Source organism: Temnothorax longispinosus, chromosome 9 (assembly GCF_030848805.1).
Source record: "Temnothorax longispinosus isolate EJ_2023e chromosome 9, Tlon_JGU_v1, whole genome shotgun sequence".
In the NCBI taxonomy this organism is placed as follows: domain Eukaryota; kingdom Metazoa; phylum Arthropoda; class Insecta; order Hymenoptera; family Formicidae; genus Temnothorax; species Temnothorax longispinosus.
This window is the reverse complement of record NC_092366.1, coordinates 19,337,677-19,363,587: the sequence shown is the minus strand read 5'-3', so window position 1 is coordinate 19,363,587 and position 25,911 is coordinate 19,337,677. Positions and strand designations below refer to the sequence as shown.

The following is a 25,911-nucleotide window of genomic DNA, read 5'->3' as shown; positions in this document are numbered from 1 at the left end:
GAACTGATCTCTTGGAAGATTGCGATTAGGTATGTTCCACGTTTCAAACTCGTTAGTTCTAATCTTCCGCTATCACGTTTGCACAATAAACTTAGGCGGTCTCCGCATAAATGTGACTTTTTGTAATTAATAGAATTACTTCAGAAATGATGGAGCTATTTGGGGAATTGATAGGAGAAAAAGAAACGATCGAGAAAGAATTTGCAAGGAAAGGAAATTTATTTTCGTTATATTATGTACTGAGTGCTCGTATAAATCCGAGTGGCTGAAAGACAAATGTGCCATAGAACTTCCTTTTACCGGTTGCTCCCGTTTACAATACCCCCCGTTTCACAGCGTCGAATCTTACGGTGGAACGACAAATAAATCCGCGTAACATTTACAATCCATAATCCGTATCTTTCCGTCGCGTATCTGAAATATCGGACAATAGAGCGAAACGACGAGTGGAAGAGGTATGCTCAGCCCGTCTAGCTTAACCGGTAAAAGATTTTCCATGCTGGATCGTAAAATGCTCTCGCGCCCGCGCCGAGAACACGTATGCGTCTCCTGTTTATAGTTATTTATTGCTGTTCATAGTTCCGACGGGCACTGGCCAGACAGTTTTCACGGACGGGCAATTTAACTTACTCTTCGAAGACTCTCTCCGTAAAAGAAATCGGCTGAGAGGGTGGGGGGAGGCAAGTTCCGTAAAACTGCTCAATATCATTTATCTCGAGAGACGGACGGTTGGCATATGACTCGCCTAACTGAAATCGAAACTTTGGACGTTTCCGCGAGCGCTTGATTGACGCGCGTGGCGTAATTAATTGCGAGGAGAGAGCAAGGCGCTCCTTGCATCGTGAATATCCTGATTAGATTATCGCTACTTGGATTATATCTTCGTACATAAGTGATTTGTGTGTGTGTATGTGTATCTAGTTTAGTTTATTTATTTTATCTTTTTTACATCAAAGATTATCTTTACGGAAAATTTTAAGGAACTTGAACTTCTGAAAATATTACACATCACGTCGCAATGATTTTATCGACAGGTCCGGTGACCAACGCGGAATTGACCTTTTTCCTCGAATAATAGGAATATAAGCTTCGTGCATTATTGATATACACCCTCTCTTCCGCAGGAGAGGGGAAAAATGAAGGGTAGCGAAGAACGCCGGATTAAGTGGGGGGGGGGGAGGGACTCATTTTCTACATAATCGTAAGTGCTGTACAGCGTGGATGGCGACTAATGGAATTCTCTTGTACACGTTGAAGAAGCCGCCAAATGACGACGAACGGGCCCAGGACCGGATACGAAATCGCTTAATAGGAGAGAAAAACGCTCGGGACAATGAATCTCGCTGCCTTATGGTAATACCGCCTCTCAGCGCAATCGACGACGACATTGCGACCCGCGTACCCGATAACGAGTGGACTTATTGCCGGTAACGATTGCCTCGGAACAGGTAGATTCGTTTTACAATAGCAAAAAGTAGTATGCAGCCGAGTATTGATTGTTCCATCGTCCGGCGCGCATCTCTGATCTGTTTAATAAAACGACTTTGACGGCTTCTCTCTCGTCGTTTCGTGACGGGTTCATTTGCGCACGAGCGAAATTTTCATTTGCATCTCTATCCACCCGTAAATTTCTCACAAATGCCTGCAAATTAATTGCACATCGTTGCGCGTGATCGCTGACCATCGGTAATAAATGTCACTACGCGACAGTACTAATCGTCCTCTCTTATTTCCTTCCTGGTATAGCGGAGGTAAATGATATGAATTTTTTCAAGTATCCCGGTAGACAAAGGTCAGAGAAATGAAAGCTCGTATAAAGAACGAATTAATACATTATACGTTGCAGCGAATCGCTTAAAAGAAATTTCGTCGTTGTCGTTGTCGTTGTCGTTGTCATTGTCGTTGCCGAGGCGTAACGGAACAAGGCTATGTCTTCTCGTTGACTCGGAAAAATAGTAGCCTCCATAATAGCGCACAATTATTGGCAACCGCCATCGTGCCAACACGGAAATCGGGTTTAACCTTCGTTTACCTTCGCTTCTCTCTCACGTTCGTGATCTTTCCCCATTATCTATTCGCAATCCGCGACGGCAACTCACAATTTTCATTCTCATGATAGGTGTTGTATAACATTTTTCTAGTTTGCGCTCAAATCTTCTGGTTAGATTCTGCGGTAAACAATGCTTTCGTTTGACAATCGCGTGCAATCGCGCGATTTTTCGCGCATTTTTATCGAGATTGCGAGATGAGTGTGAGAGACATAGACGAATGAAGGAAAGAACGGCCGTGGGGAGACGTGAGGAGGGAGGAAAATCGAGGGATAGAGGGAAAAATGGCTCGAGGATAGCTTTTGGCACGATAAGTGGCAAGAACTGAAAGCAGATCCGGATAACCTCGTGCCGCAAGGAAAATCGGGGGAACTAACATTCTCTCCGACAAGTTGCGTTACGACGAAAATATCTGAGATGCTTCTCTCACGATGGTCTCGGCTATAACGAAGACGTATAGATTGGTTATGAATTTACAGAGTTTCTTACTTTGTAAACTAATCTCTCGAACGTTTTTAGCATTTTATTTATTCTTCATAGATTTAATCAATTCCTGAATCACCTAAATTCACTTTTTGTCTAAAAGCATCAATTCAATTAACAATTAATTTAATACGATCTTTAAATCGATAGTTAAATCTAAATCTGGATTTGGAAACGCTAAAGGAGAATTAATGTCTTCCAAATTAAGATATTTAAAGAACGAAAGAATTTAATTTAATTCCTTAACTCGAAGGAATTGTCAGTTGAAAAGCGCATTTAGTTCAATTGATATTGCGAAAATATGATTAAATACAAAATTGATTCTTTACAGATACACATGCACACAAACTTGAAAGACACATATATACTTATAACAAATATTCCTTAAATTTTATTACAACAATGCATTACACACACACACACACACAAGTGGTGGTTTATACATAATTATTTAAAAAGATAAAACTTATTATCTTTTTAGATCACTTATTAAGAAAGAAACGTATGTATATCTGATATTCATGCTATGTACATACGATTATTATTTTATAAATCTCTCTCTCTCCCTCCCTCGCTCTCAAATTTCATAAATTTTATTTCTAATTTTGTAAATTTTAAATGCAATACTGCAATTATAGAATTCGTGAAGGGGAAACACGAACATAAACGAACATAATTTGCCAGGCCAGTAACAGAGTAACACTTGAAAGGGTTTTCAGATGCAATTTGTTTGCGTGTTTCGATGGAGACGCTATTCTGCAGGATTTATTGGATCTGAACGTTTTCACGCGCCGCGCACGCGCCGTGCCGCGGAGACGCGCGTTGCTTTCCCTCCGCCGATACTTCTTCGTCCCTGCAGCTTCTTCGGTTTCCGAATCAGTAGTCTTCAATATTTGACGAGATGCCGCGGGGCTAAAGGAAACTCCCATACGTTTGCAATGGATACGAGCGATCGTACACAGGTCACTTACACGGCATCGCAATTCCGAGTTGAGAGGTATCAACGCGGCATAATGCAATTTTAGATTGAATATAACTGTATCCTGTATCGAAAAAAGCAAATATGTGAATAGCCGCAAAAAATAGAAATGCAAATATATGATGTGCAGCACGCGGAATTTCCCTCTTTTTCAAATAATCGCATTGCCGTATTGAACCACTGAAAAATTTCTCTAACTGCATTACGCAGAAATGCATAACCAGCAACGTATTGTCTTTATGACGTTGCCATAATGGGCATTATGGCGTGACGCGAACTTCCTTAGCGCGGCTGTAACGCGGAAAGTTATAGAATAGCCTCATAGTTTACTTGAAGAGCAAACGCGACCGCTATTGTTACCTGTTTTATACAATCTGTGGTGCGCGATGCGTATAAATAGGGTGTGATATGTATACATACATACATATATGTATAATGTATATGTATGTACTTTATTTTACAGTATATGCGGACTACGTGCATCTCGTTCCGTAGAAGAAGAATAGCTTTACATATCACGAATACGTTGTTACGTTACATCCGTAAGCGCATCGCTTTTATGTTATTTCCCGCTGTTCAATTCTTTTATTTTATTTCTCTCTTCTGTGCGTGACCGGCTATCGAGAATTTCCATTGGACGACAAAGCCCTCGGAGATGCCGGGCTCTGAGGGTCACGTATCCCTTGGGTGCCGTTCCGAGGAGCGCATACAAACTGCATCACGCGGCCCTTCGCTGATAACCTCTGACCCTGACAAGATTCCTCGCCGCGCTCTCGGACCGACAGATGCGGCAATCCGATTTTCCTCTCTTCGAGAGGAATTTGTTAAAGACGGTCCATCGTAGTGCAAACATTAGCAACATCTGCAACGCCCGCGCCATTTTACTTTACTTGCCAACTATTATTTTCCATCTAATACTCACTCGTCGTACCTTCCACATGAAATAATATTAATTTAAGTATTGTTAATTCGTGATAGAAAATAATTAATTTTATTTTCAATTATTCCCGTTTATTAAAGAAGTTTTTGTTTAAGCTGACTCTTTGGGTCGCAAATTAAAATGGCTGACATTGTCGAAACCAACCTCAAAGATGAAGACAACTCTCTTGATTATATATCATGTACAATCATAAATGCGCACATGCGGTACATCGTCTATGCTATTGTTATACAATATACCTAATTACGCGCTTCCATGTACTCCACGTGTAATATTAACAACGAAACGCCGTCCATGATATCGCTCAGCAAACCCGGCGAATTATGTTATCTCGCGTTTTCAGGAAGCTTGCAGAAAAGCTGGAAATAACGGTCCTAAGCTCCTTTTCTACGGACGACCCGTGTATGCTTTAGGCAAGGTCGCGTCGGCGGAGTTAAGTGCGATTAACCGCCCTTACGCTCGCGGTTTGCGAGCAAAAGAGTCTCTCTCTCTCTCTCTCTCTCTCTCTCTCTCTCTCTCTCTCCTCCCTCCCCTTGTTTTATATATTATATATATATGCGAGTATGTCCGTCTCCAAGGGTCGTAGAGTTGTCCATGGTTCGCCACATGGAGCACTTGTATCACCCTCGAAATTGTCTTCGGGGAGATCCCATCAAGCTTGTCGCTAAGCGAGGTGAAAGCTTCTGAACTTGCAGCGATACAAAATTAGTTATTTTCGCAAAGTGTTTATTGCGTGCGATTTGTCCAGATTATATAATGGTCCGAGTTGGTGACCCGCGATGGTGCGAATCACGCGATCAGCTTGTTTCGCGAGAGCAGGCTTGTAAAATCACGCTTAAGCGACACCAGATCTGATTCAGCAAGAAGGAGAGAAGGACGTGCGCAGAGAGTTTAACAACTTTTAATTTTTTTCCTTTATAAGGAAGTTGATGACTGGCGTGTGGTATTTTACAATAAATTAATGGCGTGTTATTAGCCGCAAAACAGACTCTTATCTGATCGGTATAATTGGAGCTTTATAGTGAATAAAGTGGAAATATTTTTTTTTAATATTCGTTGTGACTTTAAAAGCTTTGCTCTGATTTTATTCTATATTTTTATACCAAATTAGCCACGCAAATTTTATTCGCTAATGAATAAAAATATCCTTATGAATGAGAAATATTTTAAAACTTGCAGTAATACATTTTTATATATACAATATATGATGTATATGCGATGTGTATGTTTGATGAATATTTTGAGTAAATTAACTTCCGGATTGCCTCGTTGTAACATGCGCGCTAATTACCCTAAATTTGACGTCGGTGAATTGCGCGCGCATGCGCGTCAAATTAGCGTTTTGACGGGTTAACGTTACGAGAGCAAGCTCTAATATACGTCAGTATGACGACGATATAAAAGTTTCTTCGCGAGACGGTAATAATTAGGAAGTTGCGCCGCCAGGAAGACGACGTGGCCGCAAATCGGATGAGAGTTCTCATCGGAGGTAGATTTCGATCTTGCTGTCTTCCATGCTCTCTCTCTCTCTCTCTCTCTCTTTCTTTCTACGCCCCTCCCTCCTCCTTCCTTTTCACTCTTAATTCCATTAACATAACCGCGAGAGATCGAGTCGAGAACTCGCGTAACCCGAGAGTTTACGCCGAAATTTCTCCGCCCTCTCGGTTTTCTGTCTGTGACGTGTGACATCGCGACGCCTGCCTGCCTGCCTACCTGGCAGGGCTCTGCCTTTGGTTTCCGCAAGATTGGAATCCCAGGGACTGACTGACTGAGTGACTGACTGACTGGCGGGTGGGCTTAACGCAAGAAACGCAACCGGAATGCATTGCAGAGAGAGAGAGAGAGAGAGAGAGAGAGAGAGAGAGAGAGAGAGAGAGAAGGGGGATTAAGAATATAGTAACGAGCGCAAAACATCCACTTCACGATTGTTTCTAACGCGACAGCGTCTTGACGCAATAATGTTTATTGTTTATCGTCAGATGAGTGAGGAATGCCGAAAAGACATTCTACAGAAGGCGACACAAATTAGAATTGATATGTGAAATAGAAAGTTAACTTTACGATGAGTTCGTCGCTATTATTTGCAAGTTATAGCATGTCAAATGTTTGGGAAAATGTCTATTAGGAAAAAATAGTTTGTTAGGTATTTAAGATTATTTTTATGTCAAATAATTGGCTATTGGGAAATAGTTTGTTAGATATTTTAAAACGATATTGAAATAGCGCACGGTTTATAATAATGTCTCTTTTTTAGCCGAGGTTTAAAAATTTTACAATATTATTAATATTCAACAAGTACAAATTGCTTGTGCGTTTTTATCTCTCATCCAACTATTTCCATTCTTATGGGGCCGAGGTCTTATGTAATTTTATGTAAGCTAATGCTCCATTGAAGACGATCTTCGAACACTGCCAAATCCTGACCGTTAATAAACCGCACGCTCGAATTTTCGCGCTCTCTTGAATTTTTATACTTGGGTAAAACCAATGCATTTTTCTTCGGATAGCCAGTGGGAAAAAGAATTACGAAGGTAGGAAACAAGGAAGAAAGGGGATAAGAAGAATATCAGCGGGAAGTTAGGGGGAAACGAAGCGTACATACATCGCGAGTGGGAGGAGGGAAGGTACTTGCAATTTCGCGGGTCGATACACGAGCAAGTGGGAGATACTAATCTCGGCGCTCGTGTAACTTTTTCACCCTCCCATTGCACGTCGAGAATGCGCGTGCATGAAGCAAGGCGAATGATCCCGCTTGATTATCGCGCGCGGCGGCGGCGGCGTCGTTCCCCCGTGCCTTCCTACTTTCCCAGCCTGTTTCGTGACAACTTGGATTGGATGAATTAAGCCCGGGCATGCATGTCTGCAAATACAACTTAATTTACATATAAATATGCGCTGACTGTGCTAGAGACTTTAACTGAAGATCGTCGAGCCGTAACTGCGAAGAGTGATAGAATTACCGAAAATAATCGACGGATTATTACGGGAAAGTATCTTTTATTTTTCACTTAGTACGTCCCGAACGACGACTGTGAAAATTCTTCGCCGCGGCCGTTATGAGAACATTTTGCGATATTTACCGTGGCATGAACAACGAGTTAAGTGGATCACGGCCTTGTTGACGACGAAACGAATTTTCCCTGCTTATCAAGAGTTTAATCCCAGCGCGGCTTCTGCATTTCGGTCCTTTCCTGTTTACGCAAACCTAATTTACGAACAGGGATGGAAGGAAACGCGATTCATTTTATTTCCCGGCAATGAGCGGCTAATTTTTTTTTTCATCGACAGGTTGAAAGATCTCTCTCGTATGTCTAACATATAAAATAGGAGAACGACCGAACATAATTGTAGACCTTAGTTTCTCGTGATCTTAAAGAATAACATATTAGGTTTTTGTTTAATTTAATAACATTTCCCACTTCTCATGCAAAACCAATGTTAGGAAATCTAAATCTCTAATAGTTATAGGAAATCGTTAGAGTTCGAGAGAGACGTGCATAAAAGTGTGTGTGTGTGTGTCTGTGTAACACTTTAATGTTTAATTTACTAACTTTTTAAAAGGATAAATTACTTAGAGTTTCTTTTTAATATTATTCTTTCACCAATGCTCCTGCCTTGCATTCTCTTTCTTTACTGTTATCATACTTTTGCTTTACCGTTTTTTTTTCTCGCGGAACAACCTTTAATCTTGCTTGTAGCTACGGATGATAGGAGCGGATTTACGGACAAAAAGATTTCTGCCGCGAGCGAGCAACGGAAATATACTTCCACGACGCCGCCTGAAACAAATCGTTTATTTGTCCACGTGAAAATATTGCCGTGCCTTTCCGGGGCAAATTGCGAGTTTCCGGCCGTTCGTTAAGACGGTATCGATCTCCTTTCGAGTGAGCCTAGTGGCGATACTCAATTCTTTGCCATACGAAAAGCATGATATACAGTCGGTTTCACAGTGGTTACAGAGTTTGTTCCTAAACGCGCGAATAATATATCGAGAACAAATCATACGATAAAGTTTCGAATGATTTTTTTATCCTCGAAAAATTATTGATTTTCGAATAAAGCTTTTACCGCGGAAAATTGAAGCAGATCTATATTATACATTCATTATGTAATCAACCATTTGCAATTAATTTAGCGTTAATTGCGAACGTGCGCCATAATCCTGGAATTATCTCGTCAAAGAAAATTATGGAAACTAATAATCACTTAGACCGGAATAATCCAACTGCGCAAGCAATTTTCCTAATTATGAATACATCGAGCATAATATTAATTACAACACGAGACATCATTTAAAATAAAATTAAACGAACGTGAATCATTAATATTCTGTATTATTATATCGATATATCGCGATTATTTATTTTTATAATTCATGCTGAACATGTTTTAAACATAACAGATCCATGGTGCGCCATTTTTCAGTGCAAGAGATACCTTTTTCGCGTATCCTCTTTGCCTCTTTTAGGATGCTGTTTGTTGTCATTTTCACAAAAGCTTTAATCTCCATAAAGGGACGCAGCAAAGTAGTGTCGCCTTTCAAATTAATATTATTTTCCTAAAACACCCTTAAGCCTTTCTCAACGAACCAGGATTATTATAGTACTTTGTAGATGTCGCAGAATTTTTTTCCGTATACCCTACATCATTTTCTTTTCGTATGCACAAAACGTTGGGCAATCCGTGGCTGTGCATTATTTTAATTGCGTGTATTTAATGCACAAATATCGCGCCATGTCAGTTGCATGGCAAACATACGACATTTCAGAATCACATGTGAGACATATCCCAAGTCTGCATTTAAAGGTATATTAATTTATAATTTCAAAGCTCCGTCATTATACAGTTGAGAATTTTCGTCTCTCATTAAATATACTTACAATTAGTAAAAACTTTTCACGTTTGTACCATTAAGCACTAATTATAAATCTTGGAAATTTGATATTTTCCTAAATATTATTTTACTTTATAATTAACGCTTTGAAATTTTCGCAATAATCTGATCGTGCATTTTGGTTGGGTGTTTCGTCTGCAGTTTTATATGCATGTCAGGTGATTTAATCGACCAGATCGCCACACATGTTTAGGGTCATTCGCGAGGAACGTGCGCATGTATATTTCAATTAGTAATAATTATTACGAATAAAACTTTCCATATGTGTCGATAATAGTCGGTGTAAGCTGGTCTGGCGTGCGCAATGGACGCGGAATGCCAGCCGGCGGATCGTACCGTATATATCGGTTTTGTGTCAGTTCCAGCATGTCGACATACGGGGCTTTCGGTCTACGATGTCATGAAACGATAAATTTTTTCGTTTATACAACTGCACCCGTCGTCCTTTCCAACTTTGGACACGGAGACTGATGAGAATACCGCTCCTAGAAAAACCGAGAAATTTGTATAAACTTCATTTGATTTTTATTAATTATCCGATTATAGGTTTCTTTTATTTTCATCTGACTCTCCGTGAACTTCTAGTTTTTTTTCCCCCAATATTAGCGCAAGACCGCTTATATTCTTTTTATTACAAAATACTATTTGTAATAACGTCTTAATCGATCGAGTTACCTATAATATATATCATATATCACATGTTATTACATGTTTCGTCCATTTTTTATCTTCTTCCCTGACGAACTTTCATCGCGTAGCAAGCACATTCGCGCAAATGGAAAAAAAAATTATTTTCATTACTCAGAGTTGTATACTCGTAAAAATGATATTGCACGGGTTACAAAATTGCATACCTCCCGAAAGACTTTTTGCAAAGTGATACTATATATACTTCGTGGACCCTGGCGATAATACGCCAGCCGTGCGTTTTATGTGCTTATTCGACATGCTGAAAATTCCGTAAATTAGAATCCGCAGAGGGAGGGGAGGTGCACGAATTATGGAGCAAATACGCGGGATGTCGGAGGCTAAGGGCGGGTATCCTCGGATAAAGCACGAACGGCGCGTCGGCGATTCGCGCGAGTCGGCCGTCCTCGGTTGCATTTATGCGTTGGATAAAAGCGCGGACTGTATATTTTTCATTATCTTGGTAGGAGCTCTCGTTTTCTCCTGCCCCTTTTTTCCTCCCTTCGCTCTTCTTTGAATTATTGCAACAGGCTCCGTGCCGTTGCAATATATCCACGTTAACGGACATTAAAATCCACAAACAAAGTGAACCGCGAGGGATGGGCGGGTTAATTTTATTTCCTGACAATGACTGGTCCGAACTTTTTATCTCGACGAGAAAAGAGTGAGAGAGAGAGAGAGAGAGCGCGGATATTCCCTTCGCGTGCCAAAGTTACAGCGCAAAGATGGAAACCGAGGGTAGAAAGAGACGGAGAGACTGGATAGGACTGGATAGTGGATGGTTCTGGTCGATGTATTGCACAATCTCATGTATATAGTTACGTCTTTGAAAAACTTTTGGCGGAGAAACTTTTCAATTAGTTTATTTGTGAAATAACTTAAGGCTATACGCTGGCTAATTACGAGGCATATATATATAATATATATGTATTTATTTGTATATTTATATCGACGTTAGAATGTTCTCTCTCACTCTCTTTCTCTCTCTCTCTTTCTCTAGAAATTTCTTTCGTTTATTATAATTTAAAAAATGTACAGAGACTCTGTGAAAGAGATTTACAATAAAGTTAAATATGGAAAATTAGGTCGACAAAAGCGGGCTTTTAAAATGCTTTTGAAAGCGAACTATGATATTAATCTCTGCGACTTTGCTACTTGGTAACTTGAAATATTAAAACGTCATGACGATTGTCCAACCACTTCAAAATCCGACAGAAACTTAAATTACGGTTTCCATGCTGTTCTGATAACAAAGTGCATGGTGAATTTTCCAAGTCCACGTTTCGTTGACATAAAAGTTGTATACGCGAGCGTAAGTCGCGACAACTTCCTCACAATTCTGAGGTTGTCGCACTCGACGAGGTATCCCCGAAGAATTCGCCATTCGAAAAACTATTTCCCTCGTATTTCAAGCAGCATCAATATCCGAATAGGTGGAATGTCCAGTAACGTGCAACACAGCTATATATTTATATCATGTATCTCTATACGGCGACTTAATTGTTACGGACGTTACGGTGCGCGCCTCTAATACTCGACTCTAATAAACGTCTGCAAGCCGCGACTGTGAATTGGAAGCGTCGTCGTTGCAAAATATATCCCGCACGTAACACGGTATTGCAATATGCGGCGCTTCGCGTCGACGAAAGAGGAGCACTGTTCGCGTTGTATATATCCACGGAATATCAGCGTCGCAGTGAAAAGTGCGCTACGTTTCCACGCCGAAGCAAGCCACGAGCAAGCCTCGCAGAAAATCAGCGCGAATTCTCGCCACGTATCCGCTGCACAGGAATCACCGCGCCGCGAGCGCGAAAAGGGGCTCGAGGTACCCGTGCGTGCGATATTTTCCTCGCATTTTCATCTTTCTCTCTTTTTTTCCCTCAGCCTCTTTGCCCGTCCCGAACCGAAAAACGCGCTTTCTCGTGGATTCGTCACACGTCGCGTCGCCGAACGGCTGCGAGCCTTTCGTGGATGCATTTGCGTCGCACGTCAATGTCGGAGAGGGACAGAAGGGATGGAAGTAGGGTAGAATGGAGACGCGAAGACGGTGACGACTGACGACCGCCTAGGACCTAGGCTGTCTGTCATCGAGCAGACGTCGCGACACTCGCGACGTCGATGGCGAGCGATATTAAACGGAGTTGGTCGTAATATTCTTAAAATATGCATAATACCCGCAATGTCACATAATACAGTGTCCGTACTTAAAGCACGCTCGATAAAATCTGCGAAGATCATATCCGAGGTATAAACGCGCTCGAATCGTTTCGAGATTTCGCTTCGTCCATTTAGATGCGAGTTATACATCTGTCCGAACGTTTTGACCATTTGTGAATCACGTTTATCTATCAAATACTATAATAAAAGTATCGTTTTTATCAGTGGAAAAGTATTTCTTTTTCTTGTAGTTAACAATATTTGCAAATGTTGGACGAACGGACAGATATCTATATAAATCTGCGGTTCGGGAAAGATTAACGTGAAATTTTGCATGGCTGAGAGATTTGCTTTTATATTGTCAAATATACTTTTTATGAAAATTTGAAAATAATACGAAAAGAGAGAAATAAGGCGGCACGGCGCGGCGGTGAGAGAAATGAGGTGCACGAGTGCAGAGTGGTAGCAGAATGCGGACGTCGAAGTTAGCGGCGCATTTGAATACACGAAGAAGAGGAAGGGGTGCGGCGGATAGTCAGAAAGGACATAAGCAGTCATAGCGATGAATAATACATTTCTCCGGTAGCCGGGCGATACATTATGCCAAATTCTCGCTTTCCCTCGCCGCGCCGCCGCGCCGCATCGCGACGGCGATGATAATGTCGCTTTAAAGACCGGTGGAAATCATGCCGATTTTTAAATGGCGCGCGAATTAAGTGTAAGAAGAACGATGCGGCGACGAATAAAAGATCCACGCAACGTTGGAAAAGCGTCGCGTCGCGGGCGCGGGCGGTATAGTAAACGGAGAGATTCCCAAGTCGTTATGAGTTTCAGTAAGTTTCGATGCGGAAAAGTACTGTCCGCCAACAAATAATACATTCATATTTCGTTGAAATCATATTTTGAGTTATTCAGAATACGTTAGGCAACTGAACGTCAAGTTGCGAGAAGTACCGTTCCGTTTCTTTCGATATCGCATTAAATTATAGTTACGCGATCGTGAGCGGTTGAAAATCGGGAGACTTTTGGAAAATAAATTGAATTGTATACGACGATGTTTCTTTGCGCTCTTGAACGACAAAATTCATGAAAATCTAATGTAAATGCGTGATATCGATTTATATGTCTGCAGTGTCTATGTCTATACAACGAATAAAATAAGTTGTATTTTTTATTTTCGCATTTAGCGATTTTATAATCTTATTACGTAAAAAGTGATTTTCTACAACAGAACGAAAATGTTCTCATGCGCGATAACTACAACCAACATGGACACGCAAATATTTCCATTTTGTTTCAAAAATTTATCACATATCTCTGGATTTATTTAATATTAGAACGAATTTTATTTATCATTTGTACGCGAAATCGTTTCGGTTTGAAACTTTCATACCATTATAGAGAAAAATAATATTCGGTTTATTTGTTTTTTGAACCTTAATATACTGTATAGAAGGATTAAATTTATCGCACAATGTATAATTGAAATCATACTTAATGTTTCACGCTTTTTATTTAGAATATTCTGGACTTTGTATCTCAAAAAAGTGATTTGATAAAGAATATGTATATAAAATTTCGTATTTCGTTTGTCTAAACTGCTTTGAGGGGCTTGGGCATTAGGCGCGCGACTAGCAATAATTCTCGTGCTTTTTCGCGCGCGCATCTTTGCGTGCATTTCCACGTCGCCGAATGCTTTTATCGTCCCCCGTGTCATCTGCCGTGTCGGTCGTGCGACAGGTAAAGGCGCGAAAAACTGGTGAAAATAAGAGGAAAGACGAGGCGGGCTCGTAAACCGGAAACGAACGCTTCCTCACGGAGACGATTACGGAGCGCGTAGGAGCGCGGCATGTACCCGCTACCCGCTACCCGTTCGCGTTTAAAGCTTTTCGCCAACGGCTTTATATTTTCCCTCATTTCGCTCCAATATTTTCCCTTCGTTCCTGGTTGTTTGTGCTCGTCTCATTTCTTCTGTCGTTCCTTCTCGTCGATTTTTATTTGACTTCCCCGTTTGACATTAACGCGTCGCGACGCTCCTTTACGAAAGTAAGCGTGGACGAACACGGCAGAATCAGATTTTCAATATGCGCAATTCGCGATGCAATCTGGTGCACCAGAAAGCCTTCCTTATAGGACATAGAATTGATGGTGGAAAGTGGAAAAACATGGCGCTTTTTTCTTCGCGTAGATGGAGCACTAAAAATATACGTACCTTTCATGAATTATGTGCACTTCTTTCGTAGGTACATTGTTCCCTCGGATTAATCGGATCTCGGTGGTTTTCTTTTTTACTTTAAAGAATACTTTAAGGACTACGATACCCGAAAGAAAAAAATCGCGCGGTAAAACGGCGAATGATAGAGGCGGGTGGGATCCACGCCTATACAAGTAGTTCGAAAATTTAATAAGCCGCGTCTCGGAGGCATTCCAAAGTGCGTCGGAATTCCTTCGGGTTAATGCCCTGTGAGCGGAACATTCTAAGAAAAAGTAACTTCAATATCGAAGCACGGCGTTCCTCGTTGCACCGCCGCACCGCCGCGCTGCTTACTTAACCGAACTCGTTCACGAGTGCTCACGAAGGCACGGTAGAATGTCCAAAAATAATCCTTCGCCGATGTAGCCTCAGCTTGTGGTAAACTCGGGCAAGTTACTTTCTTCCTGCATCCAATAACTGCGTCGTAGACTAAGGTACCCCCCTTAGCTTTTCAACCTTTTTTTATCACACATTTATTCTTTAAACTCGATTCAATTTCTATCAAAATACTTTGCGATATTCTTCTACCATTTGCATTTCTTTGTGCATCTCTTCTTTGTGTTGATATTTGAAATACCTTAATTCGATAAGTAGAGATATTTGTGATATTAATTGTCGTTCAGCATTTATTAATTTTACAAACGATAATGAGAAATGTAACGTAAAACATTGCGTAGATTTCGGAGTAGTTTGGCCGAGACGGAATAATATTTCAGGGTTTATCCGAGGTCGTTTGGCTTGACGCCGTTTGGCATCGGAACAGTTAATATTACAAGAATTCTCTGCATTATGCAGCTGGCGCGCGGCGCTGGCTTGTTTTTGGTCGGAAAACGACGCGGCGTGGCTGTTTCGCTCGGTGACATACAACCGCGAACCTTCCGGTGCGCATTCCGCCATTGCAAGTTTCGCAGAAACGATAATTGCGGCGCGTATCGCGCATCGGCGATTTCATCGCCGCGCATTACAAATCGCAGAATTAGCGTTTCCTCTCCGATTTTCGCGCCGGCAGTCGGCAGTGATCGTCGGTTCCGTCGTCGTTGACGATGATAGGCTTTGCAGCTTCAGCACAGGGACCGGAAACGTGCGCCGCGCCGCAACGACCGGGTCACCCGGCAGCGACGGTCTCTATCGCGGCATGACGCTACCGAATAAGTTCGGCGTCGTGTAATTTTAACAATTCGCGATATGGTACGAGGAAAAAAAAATTTTTTGCAGAAAATATCGTGCGCCTATTCTTACGATTAACGAGGCATTAACGGCAGGTGACGCATTGTAAAAGCGGTCGACTTATAGTCCTGGGTTCAATTTCGACCCTTATCCCACATATGCCTCCATTTTATCGAAGGTTTACCAGAAAAGGCAATGGAAAGCCACTCTGGTTATTGCTTTAGGATATCAATATAGAAAATTTTTTTTACAAAAAGGCTCCTGCAGTGCAGCCCCAGTGGTGAGCACAAGTCACATAGCCACAAAACAGTTCTCTCTAAAGTAATTGCCAAGCAGGATGACCTAACACGGCACACTGAAGAAGAACAGCAGAAACACCACTAATTAGATATTCCCAAAAAGCTCCGACTTAAATAAGCCGCAAGTAACGGCGTTTCGGTATACTGGTTCCTTAGATTACGTAACACTTCAATTGCGACCAGTAATTTTATGTATCTAATAAAATTCCGTCTGAATGATAATGCGCGTTTAATAATGGTATTAGGGAGGAAAAATTTCTCGTGAAACGTCACGGCGACCGTAATAAAACGTCGCGAGAAACGCATAATACCGTCACTATTAGCGTCATTCCTATTCCTGGGAGTCGCGGGTTCCGTAAAATATAAGCATCCCGCGAATTGAATTTACATAACGCATATATTATACACACAGCCGCACGTACGTCCGTTCCAATCGTAAAAATGCAAGGAGTGCCGAAAAGTGGATGTTAATTAATGTTGGGCGTCCGGAAATAAAAGGATGAAGAAACACCGGCCGGTGGCGGGAGCGCCCGTCCCACGTCCCACCTTCCTTTTGTTCCCCTTCTCGGTTTCACATTTATATTAAAAGTTTTGCACGTTAAATCAACGCCGCGTCGCGTCGCGTCGCGGGTTTATTCCCGTGATAAAACGTGTAATATAGAGACAGCTTGGTCTATCCGCGATGCACTACATTTACGCATAATACGCGAACGCAGAGACAAATGGGCGGCGGCGGAGCATAATGGTACAAAGGAAGGACGTAATAAACCACCTTGCATAGGGACGCGGGGGAGGCAACGGGTCGTTTATAAATGACATCGTAGATGCAACGGATAAACTCGCTTGTGGAATCGTCCGCTAATTATTTATCATATCGTTTGATGACGCGATTGTTGTCGGTTTATTTTATTTATTTCAACAAACGATTAAGTTCCACCGCGTAGCAAGTTCGATCTTAGCAAGTCGACGACAAAGCGTCGTATTGGACTCGTTTATTGCGTTTTATTCATGGAATTATTAAAGTGTACTCTCGTTAATATCGAGGATCGTTCGTTGCGTTGCGTTGCGTTTTATGAGAAGAACATCTAAAATGTCTGCTTTTATTGATAAAGCACGTACGATATTCCGCTGTATTTCAGTATGTTGCCCGAAAGCAGCGCGATGCATTAGTAGGCTAAATGCATTAATAAACTATGCAATCTCTCTCTCTCTCTCTCTCTCTCTCTCTCTCTCTCTCTCTCTCTCTCTCTCTCTCTCTCTCTCTCTCTCTCTCTCTCTCTCTCTCTCTCTCTCTCTCTCTCTCTCTCTCTCTCTCATTTGCTAGATCAACGCAAAACCTGCAATTTTCGTGTGCTTTGTTTGTTCGTTTATTTACTTATTTATTTAAAACACATATGAGCAGCAGTGCTGTGTCGCGAATTACGAGCGGCGCGGTTTCGTTCGCGAGCCTCGGAGCCTCGGAGAGCACAGGTGTAACCGCGGATATGCAGCTCGCGCCGTAATCTAAAATTCATTTTCCGAATGAATCCGGAATGAAGCCGATGCATCGAGCATTTCCGCCGGGCGGAAGTCTGTTACTCGCGCCGTGAAATTTCGGTGGCTATTCGTAACGTTATGTTTACGTACCTGTGCGTGCGTGTGTGTATGTACGTGCATGCACTTGTGTATCCGGTGCCGCTCACCTTGCAGGATTTACGCGCTGCTTCAAATCTCGTGGATTACGGCAGCGCGCTTTTACGCAATCCAGTACAGATGTATTCCGACCGCATTAATATTATTTTCAATATTATACATATCTATATATATTTTTTTTGCGCAATTATATAACTATATACACATATCCAAGGCTCGGGTGCGATATTTAACTTAATCATTCTATTTAACGACAATATTGATAAAAGAGGAAAACGAATGCGTTTTGCAGTCTCGTGAATTACGGTTACGCGGTTTCATGCATCCAGCTCCTCGCGAGATATAATTTGTAATATTACGTAAACATATACGTATAAAGTGATACTCTCTGTAATAGTTTTATCATAATGATATCACTATAAGATAGAGTATCTTTTTTTGTTTCTCCTTTATTTCGCTATGAGTAAATATAAGTCCATTATATGTATAAAAACGAGTACGATATTATTTTTTGTTTTATTTACTAATTTACTTCTGTATAATTGACGGTAATGTCAAAAAATAATTTGTTTCTAAATCTTCCATCAGCGCGACTGACCCTTCTACGTGATTTAATTGAAAAGGGAGACGAAGAGTCGGTGCAAGAAAGGTGACACGCATTCAGCACACATCCCCTTTAATTTAAAGAGTGCAGGTAGACATAAGAGCGGCAACAGAGTCGACGTGAACAAAAGCGTGCAACAAAACACCGCAAAAACAGATGAAATCAATTACTTTTATGGAAGTACGTTGAAGTATGCTTTTACGCTTTACCTCACGCGCACGTTCTCTTTAATTTGAAGAACGAAAAGGGCTACGTGGGAACGGCGCGACATAAAAGAAGCCCGATCGCAGAAACAACGATGGTCCATTATTTTCTATGCTTTTCCTTCGGGCCACTTTACGCATTGTGAACGGTTTTTTTTCCCGAATCGAAACCTCGACGCAACGTGACCACGTAAACGAGATAATTAATGTTTCTTCGACGAGACTTCTCGCGCGGAATCACATATCACGCACACTGTTACGCGATCTTATAAAACGTTGAAAGTCACACAATTTAATGGGAGATGGGAGAGAGTAAATCGAGTCGCGAACTCGGCTTGTCGGGCGAGTTACGAACTTCGCGTCACCGCTGCGAACAAGTTGTAGAAATTAAATAGAATGGAAATTAGAGCCTGTCGCTCGCTGTGGCGATTCGTATCACACGGAGGATAACTTTAGTTCACGTTACAAGTTAGGCTGTCCGGTTGCAAATCTCGCTCGAAAAACAATCTCAAAGTGTCCGCGGACTTGTCACTTTTTTTCTTGAGTAAACCCAACGGAATTATATCGAATAATCGTTAACTCTTTTCGTAGCATTTTTCCCGACGAATACAGTAAAAAGTTGGAGATATGTATTCGAGCTGTCGCGTCGCGGCGCGGCGCCGATGAAATGCTTTCTAAGAAACATTCATGTATTGCTTCGGGGTACTACTTTCCTAGGTGTCAGAATATGCTCGCATCGATAACGACGTATCTGTTTCTTTATCGGACGTCTTCTAACGCTCGTGGTGCACAGGAGGGGAAGGGGAGAACGTGGAGAAATATGTATGTTCGAGGACAGCCTACGCGCTGCGCGTCGCGTCGTACAGAGATGCGGAACACGCGAGAGAAACGACACGCGGTGGGCGATAAAAATCCGAGAAACGAGAAACCCACCGCGAAATAAAATGGAGAACGTCGGCCAGACGTAACGTTCGATAAGCCCATCCCTGGTGGACCGTTTCGCATTTCGCCGCGGGTCGGACGGGTTCGTGGATGTCGATAGGAACGAGTGGAGGGAAAAAAAGGGCCGGCTTGGAAACTGATCTGGAACGTTTTCCCCACCCCGACTGTGCACACACGTCTACCGGCTACCCTCGGAGGAGCGGACGTTGAAAGCTTGCCGTGAAGTGGACGAAGGAACACACGCGATACAGAAACCGCAGTCCATCGCGTACATTGTCTCGCTTCTTCCCCATCCACTCTCTTCTCCATTTCTCTTCGTTCCATTTCGTTCTCCAAGAGTGGAATTAAATTTAAACGCATTAAATCCTCTCGACGTAATACAAATTATTACCAATAATTATAAACAATAATTTAAAATAAATAATTGAAACACAAATTAAAACGTGGATAATTGTAATCGGCTATTATAAATTGGATACTTTATCATAAATATAGAGATATGAATTATTTATTCTTATATTTGTTTTACATTTATTACAATTTATTACGTTATACTTTATTTGCGATTCTAATTTCGGATTGATTTCGCTAATTATGCTTAATTTGCTACGTCATTTAATTTCTTTTTATGGTATCTATATAATTCGATTATTTCGTTACCAGGCGATATCCTTCCATTAATTTATATCGGATTGACACGTTTCGATTGCCTTCATTAGTTTGGACGGGATTCGCGGATCTTTTTCCGATATTAAACGACCGAACTTTGTGCCGTCGCGTCGGTGACGAGGGTGGAAAAAAATTTCCCGCGGAAATCTTCGGTAGCAGGTTCGAGCGAGCCAGTCGTGATGGGAAAACGGGGATGGCAGCGAATAATTCATTGCCTGCTAGTTCGCAGCTCGTGTAAACATCCAGCTTACATTCGAACGACAGCTACGTGCTTTATGCGGAAAAGGCACATCGTGCAATTGCGCTATGTTATTTTCGCATATATATCTCCACGATGTCAGCGCTGCTGGGATGAAGCGAATACAAATTATGAAAGAAGAAAAAACAAGACACTTTTCTATTATTTATACTTGCAATACTGATGTACATAAGATTGGCATATATAACGCATAATGGACACATTAGCCGAGATTTAGGAAGAGAAATATTAAGCTCGTGGCTTCAGCAAATATCTATGATATTTGTTGAAGTAAAATTAATGATAGTTTGGAAAGACACCGTGACACATTTCACGCTTTGCGTTTTGGAAAATAGCGAAGTAACTTGACACGTTTGCAACTTTCGCTAAGTTCTTCGGGAAGTCATTTGACATCTCTTGTGATACGTCGCGCTTGCCTACTTATCAGGAAAATCAGCAGAGAGAGATTGGGAGAGCCCCCAGCTCGAACTTGCTAACGAAATACTCTAGGATACTCCCGGTAGCCTATATACACACAATATCGCTTCTCGAGAAGTTTAAGTTTAATTACCGAGGGAATACGCGCCAAGTTCGCCTCTCGTCTCATGAGGGCGGCTCTCTGTAAGTGACCGCGCGACGCATTGAGGGCGCAATGGCATTGGTGAGTTTCGAAATTTCACGGGGTACATTAGACCGGTTTTCGAGAACTTGGGGGCTCAGTTGAGGAAGTCTCGCCTTTAATTCTAACGAAAGTTTGCGCACATTTACGAAAGCCCGACAAATAAACCGAAGGATTGGAGAAGGAGCGCGCAAAACCAATATTTTATTTATATTATAGAATGAGTGAGAACTTTGTTTTATTTTAATTAACACTTTGAGATATCTAAGGCTTTCTTAGTGGTTGATGGAGTTGTTTTTGAGTATTATATGCTAAAATAAAATGGGTCTCAAGTTTAGATATTTTTGTAGACATTAAAAAAGGCATCTTAGATTGCAAACAGATTATCGACGATAATACTTGGTGAAATTTTCTTCGTTCCTTAATTCGTTCTAAATAGCGTAAAGAAACGCGTAAGGAGGCGATTCAGCAGAGCGTTTTCTACTCATTTGCTCAATCCGACTGTGGCGACTAGATTCAATGAGGTATAGAATCGATGAACTTAGTCGACGAGAATTTCTCGTCGAAATTCCGGACCGTGAGAATCTTGACGGGATCGGAATAATAAGAGCCCCTCGTTATTAAATTAATTTGAGTTGGGACAAAATGGTGCTGGATATAGCGATGGAAGAAATTTAAATAGACGTAACTTCGTTCGAGGCGTTGCTCGTAAACAATTTATCTTGCGGTAGGTTTCCGTCACTGTAATATTCGTGCGTCACTTAAATAACTTTCCTTTAACACGAGACATTGAAATGTTTTTCGGCTAGTATATTCCCGAGTAATTTTCTCTGTAAATGTATTAACAGCCTGTGTGTATTCTAAAAAATTATCTAATAATCTGTATAAGGAATATAGAGCACCAGTTTTTGAGTATTGACTGAAGACAACGCTTGATCGATGATATATGCTTCATTAATGGCGATCGGAAAGTTTCGTATACACTATATTGATTATATATTGTAATTGTAAAATGCCGATCGATACTAACGAGAAGCAATCTCCATCGAAATAATTTAAGGGGAGAGAAAGAGTCACTGGGGGGGGGCGTGGGGGGGGGAATACAAAAAGATGGGCGAAAAAGTCGACCCTTCGTAGAGGCGCGAACGAGCGAGCAAGCGACCCTTCGAAAAAGGAACGCGAGCGGGTGGAAGTCGCAAGATCGCGTCCGGGGTGTATAACGAGTTCGAAGTTCGAACGGGATTGGGTGGCGTCGTGGACCGGATAGACAAAGGCAGACGGAGAAAAATAAAGGGACAGTACGAACGAGACGGCGCGATCATCCGTCCGGAATTAAATTGGCCGCGGGCGAGATGCTCGCGAGGCCGTGAAATTACCATTTTGAAGCTGCAACGCGCTTTGAAAACCACCGCCATCATCGACGGTCTCTTTTACTCGCGCGACCTGTCGCACCGCGGTCTTATTCTTATTAGCGGTATTCACAGTCGTCTCTCTGAGGCGAGGGCCGGATAACGGAGACCGCGATATCGCCGGATTATTGAGCGCGCGATATCTCAATAACGTGAGTTTAGAGGTTCGGACTAGAGGGATCGGATAATCCGTCATTGAAACCGCATCCGAGGATCGGCTGGTATCCAACGTGGTCTCCCATTTCGATTACGAGCAAGTCTCTCGCGTTTCGCGGACATTCGCTGATTAATATTGAGACTCGATGAATAACATACGATCCAGAGTCGAACAAAGAGACGTGCCGACGAATTCTCGCGCGCGAGAATCTCGAGTTGGTTAATTGCTAATTAGTGCAAAATTCTCACGGACCGATATGCCGAATAGCGGAATGGAGGAAGTAATTTTTGTTTGAATTCTCCTGGTCCTGTTAAAAATTCGGGCGGACTCCCGTAATCTAGCCGAAGGACTGGCATTAATTAAGCGCTTTCCCGAAAGAAAAAACTTTCTCGTGGAGCGAATTACCGCGCGACGCCGGGCTTAAGTTGTAAAAGGAGTCACGTTGACTCACGAAAAAAATGGTTACTGGAAGCAAGAGGAGAAAAAAAATGTGACACCGCTTATATTACGTCGTTGTCCGTGCGTCATACCTCTTGCTTTGCAAGACGATGCGCAATAATGCGTATAGACATTTTCGAGAAACTTCAATAATTTTATAAATTTTGTTCTCCTTGCTTGTATGTGTGTGCGTCTCTAGCGGTTGGAAAACTTCGATTTGATTGGATAACTTCGATAACTTGGACGACAATTTGCAGAGTGCTGGTAATCTTTTATGACAGGTATATAAGCCATATGGTGCTACAGTAAAGACACACATCTAGCGTGTCTCGTGCAGATTATCTGCAGCGTACTATAAAATGGAGTTAGATTAGCGAAGCTAACTTTGCGCGGCGGTAAATGAAGGTTGCAATATATGTATATCCAAGAAAGTACAATACTTGACTCGATTTTCGATAATCAGGGTTCTCATTAACTAGTCGATTAATCTTCCCGGCACTGCGTTGACTCCAAATGCAGATAACTCCGTTTCTTAATGTTATACTTTATTAATTTTTGCAAAAGTACAACAATATCATTTAACATTCTACGATTTCCTCTCTCGATTTTTAACTTTTTAATAGCGAAACGATAGAGAACTCTTGAAGATAAATCCTGTGCGTGCGTCCTCTCTAAATATACTTTAATTTGCCGCCGCAAAGAGCATTCCCGTCAGATCTGACAAAAGCGCAAAGTAAAACCGAAGGAATATGGGGGAAAAGGGCGCAGGATCGAATAAGCGAAAGTGTTAATAGAAAACGATCGCGGCGAAAAATCTGCGCAAACGATTCGTCCGTGCCAGAACGGGGATACTTTGGTGTCACCAAGTAACAATGCGTGCCTTTTATCACATGTACACGTGACCACGTGGTGCAGTCACGTTTAATTCGTCTCAAAGGTGGCTTCAAGCTGAATTACTGAAGGCGCGACAATGAAACAATTAAGGGTCGAGAGGAGGCTGAGCCAATTTACGGCACACGTAATTAAGGCCGTTGCAGGAAAGACGAGAGGAATAGACGAAAAAAAATAGCCGCCGGTGGAAAAACAACGAGGATCGCTGCCATTTCACCACCGTATTCCTCTCACCTGCTCACAAAAAGAATTATTACCCGTCGCAGAAGTTAATTAGTTAATTAGGGCCGTGGGCGGTGGTAGCTACAGTTTATTAATTTATTGGTTGTATAATATATATCATTAGTCATATATTAAATATTAAATTAGTTATTAGATATAATAATTATTAATATATTAAGTTATATCTATATTAAATTTTTTAATTAAATAATTATTACATTACTTGAGTATAAATATTACCTATACTAGTTATTAGTAATTTTTTTGCAAATCTCTTCAATGAGTTTTAGAAATTACTTATATAGCACGTTACATCGGAAATTTTTTATTTAAACGAATAATTTATTTGTGCAGCTTAATGGAGATTATTTGAGAAAATGTAAAATATAAAAAGAAACAAAATATTCGATAAAACTGCCGTTGACGTCAGAATATACAATACCGGCATCGCTATTAAACTTTTTGTAGCATTTCTTCAGCTACTTGAGCTATCGTTTGAGTCATAACAATCGACATCGTAAACTTTATTGAGATGAGGCGTGATTAAATGATTCTGAAGTCACTTATTGCTCTTTTGACTTGACACAGAAGAAGCTATCACCGATGAGCTCAACTCCAACAAAGTGTTTGCGAATGCTCTCAAAGTGGCCTCAAAGATCCTTTAAGCGCGTAATCTCTTGGCGCGCTTTGCACGAGCATCGAATATCGTAATACCGAGTTATTCGCGTATTGACACGCCTCGCTCTCTCAATCCACTCGCCACGAGAACGGCTCTCGAGCGCGGCCACAAAGTGGAACGAGAGGGAGGCAGAAAAGCTACGCAAGAGTGACACGGGACGGGAGATCGGCCGCGGTGGCTTAAGAGGATGAAAGGGGAAGGTGGGAGAGAAGTTTACGTGCCGTCGTCGGTGTGACGGAATAAATCGTCGATCCGACAGGTGTAAGTTGTACGATCAGCGCAAACTCCGGTCCTCCGCTAGTCGCAACTTTTCGCAACACAAACACGCGCGCGCGCGCGGGAATCCGTACGTTCATGGTGACACATCATTTTCCCGTCCGCGGCTTTTGATGGCGAAGCTACGAGAGTTCCACTTTTCGTGGGAAAATTTCGGCGTCCGCCAAAGTACGCGGCTCCGGGCTCTCACGTTGCTCTTTTACGGGGAACAATGGCATGTCGCCAGGATGGCATCGAGTCAATGTGTGTTTGCAAACCACAACTCAGTCCTGTTGTACACGAAGTTGAGGTAAAACTTGAGCGGGATGAGCAGCTACATTGAAGCGTAAATTATTATTTGAATGATGTATGAATAATTGCTCGGATAATCTCTTTGTAATTTTTAATAAGCCGGAAACGAAATCGAGGACGCAGAAAATGGATAGAACTTAAGCACGATCGGATACATATGAAAACAAAAGTTTATTTTCTTAAAGTAAGATGTTAAGTTCTCGTCGTAAACGTATCTTTTAGTCTCATGTACATAGATATATATCTTTTTATATATTGGTCAATTACAATTTTAGCAGTAAAATAGCAAACACCTCCGAGGAGTTAGCACTCCATTTTCAGAACTTCGATGTAACTTATATAGAGTACCTCTTCCTGAGAATAAGAGAGTTCTAGAGTTCCAATATTTTCTTAATAGTTTTGAATAGCGTTTTAAGATTTCTGTCAAAAAGAATTCAAATCGTCTCTGATTAAAATAAAATAAATGTCTCATATCTTCATATCTTAAAATCTCTATTTTTTACGCACTTTATCGCCAGAATTCTTTCTGAAATGTATCAGAAATTTTTTTGACGGAATGCCAATATTTTATCAATTATTATTGAAGAAACTTGAAAAATGAAATATTGACTTCACGGAAGTCCAAACATTTTGATATCTACCGTCACAGAATTTGTCCGCAAATACATAATAATTTTATGAAGAAAATTTATAAATATGAATATTATTTGAGTATTATTTATGTGCACATACT

At 41.4% G+C, this 25,911-nt stretch overlaps 1 protein-coding gene across 1 annotated transcript in view; it reads left to right on the top strand.

Annotated features, from left to right (window-relative positions):
• Positions 1–25,911, top strand: part of Ph4alphaefb (prolyl 4-hydroxylase subunit alpha-1) — an 84,847-nt gene that overhangs the window by 36,537 nt on the left and 22,399 nt on the right. The window lies entirely within an intron of this gene.